Source organism: Macaca mulatta, chromosome 1 (genome assembly GCF_049350105.2).
Source record: "Macaca mulatta isolate MMU2019108-1 chromosome 1, T2T-MMU8v2.0, whole genome shotgun sequence".
NCBI lineage: Eukaryota > Metazoa > Chordata > Mammalia > Primates > Cercopithecidae > Macaca > Macaca mulatta.
The window spans coordinates 74,513,690-74,530,000 of record NC_133406.1 but is presented as its reverse complement, the minus strand read 5'-3'; the positions used below and the strand labels follow the sequence as shown (position 1 = coordinate 74,530,000).

The window sequence follows — 16,311 nt, the reverse complement described above, 5'->3', positions numbered from 1 at the left end:
CTGCAGGGATTGTGTGAGTACAGCTAAGACCAAAGGCAGAGGCTCGACAGAGAGCCCTGAATACACCACCAAACTCCTCCCGCCCAAAATGTAAGAGGAATGTCCTGTTCAAATAAGCTAAAACAACGTCTAGACAAAAATCTAAGGGATTTTAGTAAATATTTAGATTCTTTGGTGCTTACTGTTGAATTAATATTCTGTTGTGATTGTGGCAGTTCTTATTCTCATCTGTAAGTGGAAAAAGTGGATTTTGTGGATTGTCATAGGTTGGTTATTCAGCAGCATTTGGTGATGGGGCGGGGGACACTCAAGAATCTGAACACTATGGCCGGGCGCGGTGGCTCAAGCCTGTAATCCCAGCACTTTGGGAGGCCGAGGCGGGCGGATCACAAGGTCAGGAGATCGAGACCACAGTGAAACCCCGTCTCTACTAAAAATACAAAAAATTAGCCGGGCGCGGTGGCGGGCGCCTGTAGTCCCAGCTACTCAGGAGGCTGAGGCAGGAGAATGGCGGGAACCCAGGAGGCGGAGCTTGCAGTGAGCCGAGATCGCGCCACTGCACTCCAGCCTGGGCAACAGCGTGAGACTCCGTCTCAAAAAAAAAAAAAAAAAAAAAAAAAGAATCTGAACACTCTACTGGGCCTTTGTTTCAAGAAACTATTAATTGGAGGTTTGCAGGGAGAAATCAGAAATTACTGTAGGTTCTGAAGATGTAATAACTTCTTTTAAAATAGATTTTGTACTTGTGTAGTGTGGATGTGCTATTTCAATGTATAATTTATCCTTAGAACTGTGTCTGTATTGAAAAGGGACATTTCTGAGTGTGCCAGCATTCCGTTCCCTCCACATCCACCCAACGTTCTTACCAGAGAAAGCTGTTGGGGGACGCTGTGGGGTAACGTCATTGGGATGGTGAACTGTGGCCCTTCTCACTCCAGTTTTTACTCATATGAGTGCAAACTCCCTGGCTGATATCACAGAATCTGGACTTTCATGGCCCAGGCAAACACGAACCCACAGAAAGAAATGAAAATACGCACATCCGAAAGACGATAGAGCACTCACTAAAACGGCATGGCATGAGAAATTGAGGGAATGTCTTCAAGATATGTAAAATCACTTTTCCTTTTAGTATTGCTTTTCCTCTTTTAACTTTGGTTTTATAATCTATAAGTGGGAATAGTAATATCTAGCTCATAGGTTTGCTGAGAAAATTAAGTGAATAACGTTCCCAGCCTGGTGCTTAGCACATATTAAGTGCTTCTTGGTCATCATTTTGAGAAATAGGGGATATTTAACTGGGGTAGTAAAGGATGGGCATAAACATCTGAAATTTTCTGTCTAATACAATCAGAATTCATGGATGTGTCACCTGCACAGTCACACAGGGCCCCGTGCTCAGAAGTGCCCTGTGCTTGGTTTACTACTCTGCTGTTGCCATCTTGAAATTCTTAATAATATTTCAACGAGGTGCCTGATATTTTCACTTTGCACGGGTCCCCACAAATTATGTAGCTGGTCCTGAATATAGTTATTTGATTTTGTTCATGCATTTCTATTTCTTTTCCAACTACAACTTTTATTGGATATTTTAAGCCAGCTTTTGGCAATATCAGACACTGCTCAGTGAATTTTCTCTTTTTTGACTTTTCTTACTGCCATGCTTCTTCTAAAAATGTCCAGTTTGACCCAAGCAAACTGCAATCCTCCCACTTCCTTTGTCCCAATGCCTCATTTTCTTGGGAAGATGTGCATTGCTATTCCTTCTTCCCTAGGTAAAACTTGCTTGGCCTCCATAAGGCTCAATTTCCACACTTCCCCAAGCAGAAAAAAGCACAGCTCAGGCTGTCCACACAGCATCACAGCCTAGTTTGATGCTCCTCCAGTCACTGCACTGCATGGTTTGCTCTTTGAGGGAAGGGACAGTGTCTTTTTTTAACCATTATTCTGACACATAGTCAGTATTCAGGGTTTGTTGATTGAATAAGTAAGCAAACAAACTGATTACCAGATCTAACAAGTGTACAACTAGCTCATTTTTGTCTCTTCTTTTTATAAAAAATGTTTCCTGCTTTCCACCTGCAGAGTATTTTTGAGTAATGGGATGCCTCAAATGTACGCAATAGGGACCAGATGGAAAAACAGATAAGCAGGATTCCCTCTGAAGTAGAAATCAACTCCTCATTATCAAGAATTGGTAACTCACACAACTTAATAGCAGGAAAACCATCCAATTTTTTAAAGAATGGGGTAAAGGGCCTGAATATACATTTTCCCAAAGAAGACAGAAAAATGACCAACAGGTCTATGAAAAGGTGCTCAATATCATTAATCATTAGGGAAATGCAAATCAAAACCACAATGACATATCACCTCACACCTGTTAGGATGGCTATTCTTAAAGACAAGAGATAAGAAATGTTGGCAAAGGTTTGCAGAAAAGGAAACGCTGTACACTCTTGGTGAGCATGTAGATCAGTGCCCCCATTATAAAAACAGTATGGACATTCCTAAAGAAATTAAAAAATAGAACTACCATGTGACCCCACAATCTCTCTTCTGAGTATATAACCAAAGGAAATGAAATCACTACCTTGTAAAGATATCTGCTATCTGCACACCCATGTTCATTGCAGCATTATTGCCAACATCCAAGATATGAAAACAACCTAAGTGTCCATCAATGGATGAGTGGATAAAGAAACTGTGGTATATTTTTACAATGTAATATTATTCAGCCTTTAAGAAGAAGGTTATCTTTTCATTTGCCACAACATGAATGAACCTGAAAGACAGTACATTAAGTGAAATAAGCCAGACACAGAAGAATAAATACTGGATGATTTCACTTATATGTGGAATCTTCGAAAAAGAAAAGTTGAATGCAGAGTGATAAAGAATAATACAGTGGTTAACAAGGGCAGGGGGCAGGGAGTTGTCAGAAATGCGGTAGGTAGTAGTAGGTCACAGGATACAAAATGGCTGATATAGAACTAGGAGTGCTGGCATGCCTGTAGCCATAGCTACTCTGGAGGCCAAGGCAGGAGGATTACTTAAAGACAGGAGGAGTTCGAGTCCAGCCTGGACAACATAGCAAGATCCCATCTCAAAAAATTCAATTAATTTTCTTCTGAAATAGCAAATATGTTGAATGAACAAGTCTAGAGATCTAATGTACAACATGAGGACTACAGTTAATAGTATTGTATTTGGAATTTTTGCTAAAAATGTAGATTTTAGGTGCGCTTGCAATAAATAAAAAATGGGCAATCGTGAGATGATGGATATGTTAATTTGCTCGATTATAGTAACCATTACACTATGTGTATATCAAAACATATTGTATGCTTTAAAAATATACAATAACGTTTAAAAAAAAAGAATTGGTGTGAAATTAAATGGATATCATTGTATACCACACAATTAAATGAAATGTTTCTTATAATTCCTATTCAGTTTGTTAATACATTAACACCTTCAAACTCTTGTCCTAAGGTCTGAAAGCATGTTTCTTTAGCACAGGGCTTTCTAAACTCATGAGTTTATAAGCCTTTAACATATGAACCCACAAGATAACAGAGGACTCATGTAGGGATGAGTTTGACAATGGGCAGAGGTGGGAGTTAGTAACCTCTGTGAAATGGAATACTAAATTTTATGAGCATATGCAGTTTTCTGCAGAGAAAGTCCCCAGCTTCCATCAGATCCTCAAAGGAGCTTCTGGCACAAAAGTAATTAAGGACCCCTGCCTTGGTATTTCAATTTGAGAAAATGATGTTTCTTTCTTATTAAAATACAGTACTGTATATAATGACTTATCATTATTAAAGGGGTGTTTTCATGGCTTTTAACAACCCCCTATGTATATCCCTGTTTATTAACTGTGTATTTTGGATAGATGTTGCTTAAGCAGTCTTATGTGTTGTTTGAAATATTTGTACTTGCTTTTCAAAGTTGTCTACCACTTCCCTCCCTTTTTTGTCCAGCCTGTGTTCTTGCTGCTTTTGTAAATTTTTCAGCGTACAGTGGTGCACCATGAAAAGGCAATTGAGAAAGCCCATGTGTCATTGGTTCCTTGATGGTTCATTCCTTTTGTTGTTCTGGATTGTTTTTAGAATTCGTATCATCAAGTGCTGGGGGTACTGGTGACAGTATGTTAATGGTTTCCTGACTGGGCAGACAGCTGTGTTGAGAGGTGTTAAGTTTTCAGTAAAATCATCTGTTTTATTAGTTCAAATTTACCTGCAATGTTAGCTTATTTACAACTGAATTTTTAATCTACATTTCTTAATTTAGCACCTTCTGTTTCTTTTCTTTGTTTTAGCATAATTTCATTTGAGTGCTGAGATTCCTCTCCCCCTCACGGCAATAAGTAAGGATATTTTTATTTGCAAATAAATGTGGGGTTTTTTCTGGGGGGGGGGTGGGGGAGACTCCCTTTCCTCAAGAACATTACACAGTTCTAGGGCTACATAAGTGATAATCCCAAATTACTGACTAATGAAACGTGTGCAGTTATCATTCCAGATAAATTCACCCAGTCCCATGGAAGTGCCCAGAATGTTTCTGTTTTGCTTTTTCTAGTTTGTGTTTATGAATGTATGATGTGCCTGGGATTGGGAGAAGCAAAATTTTGTCCCTTTGGTGTGTAAGATTTTGCAGACCTTTTACTGATATGAAAACGTAGTTGTGATCATATATGCCAGTGTTCTTGGCTCTTTCTGTCATTGCATATTCCTCATTTTCTTTCCTGTGCATTCTTTCCAGTCCATCTAGAGTCTGAACTGAGAAACCATTCATAACTTCTACATTCTTATATTCAGTCTTCTTTTGTATGGATTAACCTTACCTTGGTAGGTAAATTGTGAGCTCCTGGAGGTCAAGGGTCCCTCTTCATTGTGCCTCCCTGCTTGAGTGATTATAATCGTCACCTCCTATCCTGAGGAATCAAAATCATCGTTTAAATTGTGGTTGTGTGGGTGGTGTATTGCTGGGGAAATACTTCTAGAATATGGAAGAAAAAGCAAGACAGGACCATTCTGAAACCAACAGAAATGGTAGACCACATTCTGCTGGTCCTGAATGTGAAATGTTTAGGAATGAAAAATCAATTTCATGTTTATCGGAATTCCTTAGTCAAGAGAATATTTTTCCCCCTTTGTTGGTGTTTTTGAAAGGGTCTGATAGAAATTGCAAAGGTGTAGGTTAAGTAAGATAAGGTTACATTTACTGAGTGGGCTCTTTGGGGACAGCTTACATCAGAGCATATAGTCTTCTTGGACTAGCAAAGAATAATGGTTATGAAAATTAACCATTTAGGACTAGAGAAGATCTTGGAAATTATGTAGCCAAGCCTCTTCATTTTGTCAGTGAGGGGATTGATTCTCCAGCTGATTTAGGTCTAAGACTGTGATGATTTAGACACGTTTTCATGATAATTTAACTGGTATTATTAATGGCAATTAATATGAGTCAAGCACTTCTTTAAATGCTTTGCATATATTAACCCATTATTCCACAACAGCTCCATAGGTAGGTATATTATTATCCCGCTTGTAAAGATGAAGAAACTAAGGTAAGAGAGTGTAGTTCCCTCAGCTAAGATCCCATATTTCAGTCTGTTTGTTAAATCTGTATAATTTTCTCTATCACCACAATTCCTACTCTAAGCCAAGCTACCATCACCTCAGTCCGGACTTCTGCAAAGGTCTCCTAACCAGTTATCCTACATCCACTCTTACTACCTAAAAGGATTCTTCCCTTGTAACAATCTATTTAAAATTCCAATCTGGTCATGACACTGCCCTGCTGTTGATGACCACAAGTAGCTTGCAGGATTTTCAGGAGGCAGCCCTTCCTGGCTTTCTGGAGGCCTTTTTCATCCTCTTTTCCTTGTTAACTGTACTACAGTGCTTCCTCCAGACTCCCTCACATGCCAGAACTTTGCACATGCAGGACCTCTGTCGTGAGTGCTCTCTTACTTATAGAGGAATTTGTTCATAGACTTACCATTCATATCTTAAAGGTCCCCTCCTCAGGGAAGTCTTCTGTGACTCCCTAGCTAAATTGGATGGTACTATTACAAGCCTTTGGACCCTCGGGGACAATGTCTTTTTCGCTTACTGCTGTGTTTCTAAAGTTAATACAATGCCTGGGAGGTTGCAGACAAGAAGTATGTGTTGAGGAAGAGAAAGAAAAGAAAAGAGAAAGAAGAAGGAAAGATGGAAGCCCTAAGGTCCCAGGAATAATTAATTTTCTCTCTTGGTTCAATGAAAAGAATCAGGGTTTTGCATTACAGGATCTGATTCCAGGCAAAACCATACTGCTTACTTTTGGGAAAATGCACAAATTGAGGAGGAAGGACAAAAGAGGGGTCAAAAGTGATGCTGAGAAAAATTCCAAATAATCTCTATAGATACTCTGCCCTATAGGAGGTAGAGCATGACTCTCCAGTCCCTGAGTGTGAGCTGCACTTCCTTCTAAAAGTACAGTACAAAATAAGGGGTAGAAAAGAATAATTTACAGGGGAGAAGCTAGACAAACACTACCTTAAGCAGGTGATCAAGGTTAGCATCAACAGTATTAAGTCATGTTGGTAGTACACACCCTTGATACGATGTGATGAAAACAACACTCTATGTCTGTGGTCTCCCTCCCCCAAACCCACAACCCCTGTCTGATCCCCAAAAAACCATCAGGCAAATCTCAGTTGAGGAATTTTACAAAAGACCTGATCAGAACTATCAAGGTCATCAAAAACAAGGAAAATCCTAAGGTAATGGGATTTATTTTTTTTCCCCTTTATGGAACCTTTGTTTTCCCAATAGGGATTTATCAGACTATGTGAGTTGGTGGATCTGGAGGGATGGGTATACTGTGAAGTATCTATCAGAACTAACTCCTGCTACTGCAGAACATAGTTCCCACTTATGGAAACTGAGAAGGTATTTGGTGACATTCAGGAGAAGCCTAAGGAGTTATGGCAGCTCAGTGTAATATGACATCCTCATCCTCGGTGGGATCCTGAAACAGAAGAAGAATAGGTAAACATTAAGAAAATCTGAATACAGTATGGAGTTTTGTTAATAATAATGTATCAATATTGTTCTGTTATTTGTGACAAATGTACTATCCTAATGCGAGATGTTAACAATAGGAGGCCGCACGTGGTGGCTCACGCCTGTAATCCCAGAACTTTGAAAGGTCAAGGCAGGCAGATCATGAGGTCAGGAGTTCGAGACCAGGCTGACCAACATGGTGAAACCCTGTCTCTACTAAAAATACAAAAATTAGCCACGAGTGGTGGCACACGCCTGTAATCCCACCTACTCGGGAGGCTGAGGGAGGAGAATCGCTTGAACCTGGGAGGCAGAATTTATAGTGAGCTGAGATCGTGCCACTGCACTCCAGCCTGGGTGACAGGGCGAGACTACGTCTAAAAAAAGCCAAAAATAAATAAATAAAATTAAGGAAGTTTAATTTTTAAAAAAGTGATGCTGACATTTTGAGCTTGGGTGTCTGGGAATGAGTGTCATAGAAGCAGGAAAATCCACCAAGAAATTTCTGGCTTTGAACGTTAGAAAGTGTGGAGAGGGCTGGTGGTAAAATCAGACCTCAGGGTTACAGAGATGCCAGGAGCTCGGGAAGGTGGAAGATGAAGTTCTTCAGAAAGTGAGACAGGGAGAAGAAGGAAGGAAATTGGATTAAAGCTAGAAGAGACAGTAGAGGCCAGTGAAGGATTTTTTTTTTTTTTTTTAAGATTTGGAAGACTGTGTATTTATTAATAACACAGGATAAGAAACCACTCAAATGCTAGTTTCTTTCATATTTAAGAGTGAGGCACTGCAATAGTGATCCTTAGATGCAATGATAGGAACTGTGAATGGGTTCTTTCTACTTTAGGGTGATCTTCTAGGGAGCCAGTTTTGCTATTGTTGTTGTTGCTATTGAGGGCATCCCAAAATATTGGTGTCTCTGGGCCTTTTCGCTAGAACATTCTTTTTCTCCAGAGCAGGGTCCTGCAGTGTTCTGCCTTGGAGATATACAATTGCCCGAGGGCATCTGGGAGCCCAGTGGGGAAGTGGGGTAAGGGTATGCATGCTTTCCTGTAATGCTCTCATTTTCAGCACGGTGTCCCACAGCACCCCTCTGCTTCTTCCTCACCCCACTGCTCCTTCTATTTCTGTTATCAGAACTTCTCTAGCTAATTTTTTACAAAGAGAAAGTAGGGAGGAAGAATGGTTGCTCTGCCTTTTAGGAAGTAGGTGGAGGAAGTTGAGGCCGACTTCAGCCAGCCCCACTTGTTTTCAGCCCCAGGCCTCACAGGCCTGACCCATGACCTACACCAATATCTGGTATACAATGCCCCATGATGCCTGAGATTTTGGGGAGAAGAGTCCTGCTTCTTGTTGACATCCCATTCAGTCTGTGTTTATGGTTCACTTCCTGTATACCTCTTGATCAGTTACTATTCTGCACTCTGCTTTGTAGCTTCATATACCGTGGTTCAGGTTCACCTGTGACTCCTATTTCCATCAAAGATGGAGAATGTTTTTCTGTTTTTGTCTCCTTGTTTTACAGATGATTCCTGAGAGGAAGGAGACATCACAATCTTTAACTTCTTAACATCAAAATTCCAAGATTCAAAATTTAAATTGCCTTTGTTTTCCTAGAATTGTATTCATGTTTTAAACATATATATTACAATTTAGAGACCAGGTGCGGTGGCATGTGCCTGTAATCCCGGTTACTCGGGAGGCTGAGGCAGGAGAATCGCTTGAATCCAGGGAGCTGTTGCAGTGAGCCAAGATCTCACCAATGCACTCCAGTCGGGGCAACAAAGTGAGACTCTGGCTCAAAAGAAAAAAAAAAAAAAAAGAAAAGAAAATACATAAAATAAAATAAATACAATAAAATAAAATTTAATGTATTTTAATCTATTTGTTTATTTTAATGAAAAAACACATGTACATTAAAGAACGTAGCTGTTCATTTATTTTTCCAGTGAGTCTGGTTAGTTTAAGGTTTAGTCTCTAGAACGTGTTATTTCATGTCTTTGGGTCAGTACTCACATTTTTGAGAAGTAAGCAGTCTTTGTCAAGTGATGCAAGAATCAAAGCTTGTTTTCTGGAATAGAAATTAACTGAACCTGAGGCCCTTTTTTGTACCAACCCATTCAGTTATTTTCTCTTTTAATATTTTAGTGAATTTCTTAGACGACAAAACTTAAAAATGATTCTGACCGTTGGCTTCCTGAGCTGTATTTAGTTGTCACCTAGTTTAGGGTGGAGACAAGAAAGATAGCATTTCCTGAGTCGTTTCTTTCCCTGAAGAGAAGAAGGCTAGAGATTATCCTGGTTCATGTTCCCTGAAGGTATAGCCTGTGCAATCCAGGGAAATTATTTCCCAGTGAAAGGCTGTCCTTTTCATTCATGCAACTTGAACTTCCCTTTGGTAAAACTTTAACTGTGCTGAGCAAAATCTTTGCTTTTCTTCTTTCTACTCAGTGAACCCTTTTCACTAACACTCTGGAGTAATAATTCTAATAACTCTCTCCCAGAGGAGATCATTGTCTAGGAAAGGGGCTTAGTCAGTGGGAAAAAAGAGAAATGTTGCTCTGTTAGTAAATGTCAGCTCAAGCAAGCACATCTCCTAAGAGGTTTCCAAATGGATGCATCTTTATTTCTCTACATGGTAATGGGATTATTTTACCCCTTTATGTAACCTGTGTTTTCCCAGTAGGAACTTATCAGACTATGGGGGATGGTGGATCTGGAGGGATGGATATACTATGAAGTATCTATCAGAACTAACTCCTGCTACTGCAGAATATAGTTCCTACTTACGGAAACAGAGAAAGTATTTACTCCCGGATTCCCTCCAAGTGATCTAATTTACCAAGAGAGACTTACCTTTAGGAATTTTTCTCCCCAAGTCGCATTGAGTATAAATACTGCTCCCTAAACCCAAGACCTACAGGAGTTTATTTCTTTTACACTTACGTCAGCCTTTAGTCTTTCCCATCATGCTGTCATGTCTTAGCTGGTGAGGCCAAGTTTTAGTTTGTAATCATGAATGCTTATAAGGCAGAAGGCCAAGGCTTCCTAAATTGCTCAGTGAGCCTCATTGTAAATTTATATTGAACTCTTAATGGTAGGAGCATTTAAAAACTTGGACCTTCTAAAAAGTGATCTCATTTCAGAATTTTTTTCTCTTCTGTATTCTCTGGATTAAACCACAGTATTAAAAAAAAAAATTCCTTAGTTAAGCCAGAAGTCTGGAAGTGTAATTGTCATTGAATTTACTTTAATGATAAAAACAGGAAGGAGAGGATCATTCATTCAGAAAATGGTTATTGGATCTGCTATGTCCTTAAGCACTCTGCTAAACCTGTAGATGAATAAGATGTGGCCCTTATCCTCAAGTCACTTAAAAATTAGAAGAAAAGCAAAACAAAACAAAAACCTGTAGTACCTTTTGCTTTGTATTAGGCCACATAACAAAGTACTTGAAAACTTTAACCGCTTAAAACAGCAAATATCTATAATCTTATACAATTTCTGAGAGTCAGGAACCTGGGAGTAACTTATTTGGGTGGTTCTGTCTCAAGGTCTCTCGTGAGGTTGCACTCAAGGTGTTGGACAGGGCTGCAGTCATCTGAAGATATGACAGGGCAGGGGAATCCGCTTCCAGGCTCCCTCACGTGACTGTAGGCTGGAGGTCTCAGTTCTCACCATATGGATCTCTCCATATGGCTGCTTACAACATGGCAGCTGGCTTCCCCCAAAGCAAATTATCTGACAGAGAGAGAGAGAAAGAGAGGCCAAAACAGAAGTTGCAGTGTCTTTTATGACCTAATCTCAGAAGTGACATACCTTCCCCTCTGCTGTATTCTGTTGGTCACTCAGACCAATCCTGGTACAACATTGGAGGGGCCTATGCAAATATATAAATACCAGGATGGGGGAATCACTGGGGGCAATCGTGGAGGCTTCCTACCCCAGTCATCCATCCAAATACTGGCCTGCTCAGTGTTCACGATTAGCACCAAAGAAGCATGATCAGAAATATTCAGATTTTAGCCAACACTGTGGGACCAGAAGGGCAGTAAAATTTAGAGACTGAGTGGTGGACATAGAGGATAAATATGGATTTTCCAAAAGGAGCAGGAACCTCAGATACCTGTCTGGGAAATTTGTTTTATAGAAATTCTGAATTCTAACTGTATTGCATGTTTCTGATTTTACAAAGAAAGGGATTTGAGGTTACTGATCATATTCCTATCTGCAGCAGACTAGGAGCAATTCTTTTCACTAAGGGATCATGGTGCCTTATGAAAATGGAAATGGGAACAGCATGAAAAGCTATATTGAATGAGTCCCCTCCATGGCTCCTATGGTATGGCATCAAAACCAACTGTAGCTAAGCAATTTTTCTTCATGTGCCACTACATTTCATGCAGAGTTTGTTGTAAAATAATCTAAGAAAAATTTTTGCGAGTGCATTTGCAAAATTATTACTAATCTGGACTGAAGTGGCATATTCTAGTGCATAGTTCTCTTTTTAATGACTAAATTATTTCATGTAAAGGAGTCTATAAAAAGCATTTATTCAATTTGAGGAAATATGCCAGAGCCTGTATGTATTTTTCCTAATGCCACTGCCTCATCTTTACTTTTAATATGTAAACAATGCCTAGGCAGATTCGACTTTTACCTCCCCTTTTTCCCTGAATAGTTGCTTTTCAAGAAATTGTTGATGGCTGTAAGTATCTAAGCATCTTATCTCCCCGGCCTTCCCCTGCTTTGACCTGGCAAAAAAAAAAAAAAAAACCCTGGAAATATATAAAGAGTAATAGCTAGAGGGACAGGAAGAATAAATTATATTGGTATTACTTTCTAGTACTGTACTTATGCTCAGACTGACTTCTAGTTCTTGTGTAATACAGGACTAGGTCTGGAGAAAAAGTCCTGATAGAGGACATGATATAAAACGAGATATTTAGCAAATCTGCATGAATGTCACAGAGGTAATGAATGAGGCTGACCAAGTGCTTCTTGTCATTGTGTATGCACTTAGGTAGGTCCTTTTGGTTATGTTTTATTAAAACATTCCACTTTAAATTTGATATTTTAGGTGCATATGTTATTGATAAGATATACTAATTATAGGGAATGTCAGGAAAACTTAACCCTTCCTCTTAGAGATTTAAAATAATTTTTTTCATATTTCTTATTCTGAGAACAAAGAGAAAATCTACTTGATAGCAATGGGACTGATTATAATTTTTGTGGAAAAGAAAAATAAAAAGGAAGGGTTGGTTCTAGGATTTTAGCAAGGCCTTTAGTACAGCATCTAGGTCTGAATTTCCTTATCTGCAAAACTATGCAGAAGATCTATGTGATTTTTCTGTTTTTTTCCTAGCTGTAAAGTTTTATCCAAAAATTTGCACTGGTTGATTTTCTTGTGAATATGTAATTTTTATTCACCAAGTGGTATGATAAAAATGATAGTGCTTATAAAGTAAGTACAAATTATGAATAATGAAAAAATATTCTTGCTTGTAAAGTGAATTCCAAGATTACTTTTGTAAATATATCTTAGAATGTGATTGTAAGTATGGGAGGGTCTATGGCTCCAATGTATTGATGATGAAGGACATGTGTCTGAGAAATTAAAGTGATGGTTTCCAAGGAATCTTTTCAGAGATCACACCTTTCCTCTGTATATTAGACATTCTTGCACTGCTATAAAGAAATACCTGAGACTGGGTAATTTATAAGAAGAGAGGTTTAATTGGCTCGTGTTTCTGCAGGCTGTCCAGGAAGCATAGTGGCATCTGTTTCTGGGGAGTCCTCAGGAAGCTTGCAATCATGGCAGAAGGCAAAGGGGGAGCAGGCCTATCAGGTGGGGCAAGCAGGAGCAAGAGGGAGAGAGAGTTGGGGAAGGAGGTGCCACGCACTTTTAAATGACCATATCTTGCAAGAACTCACTCACTGTCTTGAAGACAGTACTAAGCCATGAAGTATCTTCCCTCATGATACAAACACCTCCCACCAGGCTCCCCTTCCAGCACTGGGGATGACAATTCAACATGAGATTTGGATGGCGAAAATATCCAGATTCTATCACCCTGATATGTTGTTCTCTGTGATACAGAGTTCACTGCTTACACTTCTTACTCTAAGTAAAGAATACTTTCGACTACAAGTAACAGAAATACCAATTAATGTTGAAATAAGCATTTCATTTTCCCCATCACAAAAATCTTTGAGATAAATACTTCCATTTTTGTTCAGCTGTTTCACAATGTTGAAATTCTGGCATCTCTCTGATTCTCTTGGCCTTTGCATTAAGAGCACAAGATGGCTATCCCAGATCCAAGCAATGCACCTCTACACAACAATGTCTCAGGCAGATGTCTATCCTCTACCAAACATGGATAAAGAGGATGAAATTACCACAACGGATCATGATTCATTATTCTTGTTTTCAAGTCTTTTTTACTCCCTACAATCTGGCCCTCAAATTTATTTTGCCAGCCTTATTTCCTATTACCCTTCTACCAGATGCCACTACTATAGCCAAACTCTCTTCTGCTATTCTCTAAAAAATGTACTGTATATTTTTAATCTTGCACCATGATTTTTTCCATCTTTGCACATCTTCTTTGCAAGTTAAAAATACTGGCTGGGCACGGTGGCTCACGCCTGTAATCCCAGCACTTTGGGAGGCTGAGATGGGCGGATCAAGAGGTCAGGAGATTGAGACCATCCTGGCTAACATGGTGAAACCCTGTCTCTACTAAAAATACAAAAAAAAATTAGCCGGGCGTGGTGGTGGGTGTCTGTAGTCCCAGCTACTCGGGAGGCTAAGGCAGGAGAATGGCATGAACCCGGGAGGTGGAGCTTGTAGTGAGCCGAGATCGCGCCACTGCACTCCAGCCTGGGTGACAGAGCGAGACTCCGTCTCAAAAAAAAAAAAAAAAAAAAAAAAAAAATCCCATCCAAACCTTACTAAGATTCATCTCAAGTTCTTCCCTTTGGTCTTCTCTGGTCACTCCAGCTAGAAGGAATTGTTCTTTCCTTTGAACTCCTATATTTGTTTATATTTTATATTTGTATGAAAGCATTTTATAGAGTGACTTATGTCCTTATTCCATTAGGTTAAAAAAACAAATATAATTGTGTCCATTTTACAGATGGGGAATGGGCTCAAAAGAAGTGAACGACTTTCCCACAGCATCATATTACCCAATGTTAGATTCAGGACTTGAACAAGCTGGGGGTAAGAAGTTTCTGTGACAGTCTCCAAAATAGCGTGGAGTAAATAATATAAATGCCTATTTCTCTGTCATGTAACAGACCAAAGTGACTATGGCAGGTTGTCAGGCAGCTCTTAGTTATTTAGGAGATCCAGCCTGACGGTATTTTTGTCATCTTCAGCCCATGACTTTGAAGGTCTCATTGACCTTGGTCATTCTAGCCAAGGAAAGGGGCAGAGAGCAAAGTCCAGGTCAGGATATTTTCTCCTGAGTAAGTGAAGTGGAAATTGCACTTTTGCTCATAAGTCATTGGTAGGAGCTTAGCCACGTTGCCCACCTGGCTGGTACAGTGGGAAATGCATCCTCGCCTCAGATCCAGGAAACAGAGTGGAACAGATTAGGATGGACAAGTAGCAGTGTCTGCCAAAGACCTGGAATACAATTCTTACACTTCCAAGTCTGGTAGCCTTTCTCCTATGTAAGACTTTATCTTGTATATTTCTACCAGTGAAAGAAAATGTGGGATTGTGAAGAATACTGCATCTAAAAGTTTATCTATGTCAGCCTTGCTACAGATCCAGAAAAGGCACTTAATCTCCAGACCTTAACTTTCTCCTTTGTGAAATGAAAATATTAGATTCCAAAATCTAATCAGGTACAGGCAGACCTCAGAGATAGTGCCAGTTCCGTTCCAGACCACGTCAGTCAAGCAGTTACCGAAGTAAAGCAAGTCACACCAATTTTTTCATTTACCAGTTATGTTTATGCATAAACTGGTCAAAAATGTTATGTTTATACTATGCTGTGGTCTATTAAGTGTGGAATAGCATTAATACCAAAAATAACACTCATGCCTTAATTTTTAAATATTTTATTGCTAAAAATGCTAATGATCATCTGAGCCTTCACTAAGTCATAAACGTTTTGCTGGTGGAGGGTCTTGCCCTGATGTTAATGGCTGCTGATTGATCAGCATGGCAGTTGCTGAAGGTTGGGGTGGCTATGACGAATTTCTTAAAATAAGACAACAATGAAGTTTGCCACATTGATTGACTCTTACCTTCATGAATAATTTCTCTGTTGCATGCAATGCTTCTTGATAGCATTTTACCCATAAAACTTCTGCCAAAATGAGAGTCAATCCTCTCTAACCCTGCTGCTGTTTTATCATCTAAGTTTACGGATTATTCTAAATCCTTTATTGTCATATCAACAATGTTCACAGCCTTTTCACAAGAAGTAGATTCCATCTCAAGAAACCACTCATCCATAAGAAGCAACTCCTCCTCCATTCAAGTTTTATCCTGAGATTCCAGCAATTCAGTCCCACTTTCAGGCTCCACTTCTAATTCTCTTGCTATTTCTACCACAACTACAGCTCCTCCCTCCACTGAAGTCTTGAGTTCCTCAAAGTCATTCATGAGAATTGGAGTCAAGTTCTTCCAAATTCCTGTTAATGTTGACATTTTGACCTCTTCCCATAAATTACAAATGTTCTTAATGGCATCTAGAATGGTGAATCCTCTACAGAAAGGTTATTTTATAGACTTTGGTCATATTCATGAAAGGAACCACTGTCTATAGTAGCTATAGCCCTACAAAATGTATTTCTTAAATAATGACCTGAAAGTTAAAATTACTCTGTGATCCATAGGCTACAGAATAGATGTTGTGTTGGCAAGCATGAAGACAACATTCATCTCCTTGTCCATCTCCATCAGACCTCCTGGGTGACCAGTATATAGTCAATTAGCAGTAATATTTTGCTTCTGCTTTTTTCTAAGAAGGTCTCGACAGTGGGCTTAAAGTACTCAGTAAATCATGCTGTAGGCAGATGTGCTATCATCCAGGCTTTGTTGTTCCACTGACAGAATATTGGCAGAGTAGATTTAGGATCATTCTTAAGGGTCCTAAGATTTTCAGAATGGTACATGGGCACTGGCTTCAACTTAAAATCACCAACTGCATTAACCCCTAACAAGAGAGTAGGCCTGTTCTTTGGAGCTTTGAAGCCGGGAATTGACTTCTCCTTTCTAGCTATAAAAGTC

At 39.4% G+C, this 16,311-nt stretch overlaps 1 protein-coding gene across 15 annotated transcripts in view; it reads left to right on the top strand.

Annotated features, from left to right (window-relative positions):
* ESRRG (estrogen related receptor gamma) overlaps positions 1-16,311 on the top strand; it is a 643,479-nt gene that overhangs the window by 340,168 nt on the left and 287,000 nt on the right. For 7 of the 15 annotated variants that reach the window (XM_077986938.1, XM_077986937.1, XM_077986929.1 and 4 more), the window contains one exon: positions 4,325-4,372. The exons of the other annotated variants lie outside the window; for them this stretch is intronic. The gene's annotated coding sequence lies outside the window, so the exon portion shown is untranslated. The remainder of the gene's footprint in view (positions 1-4,324; positions 4,373-16,311) is intronic. 15 annotated transcript variants of the gene reach the window in all.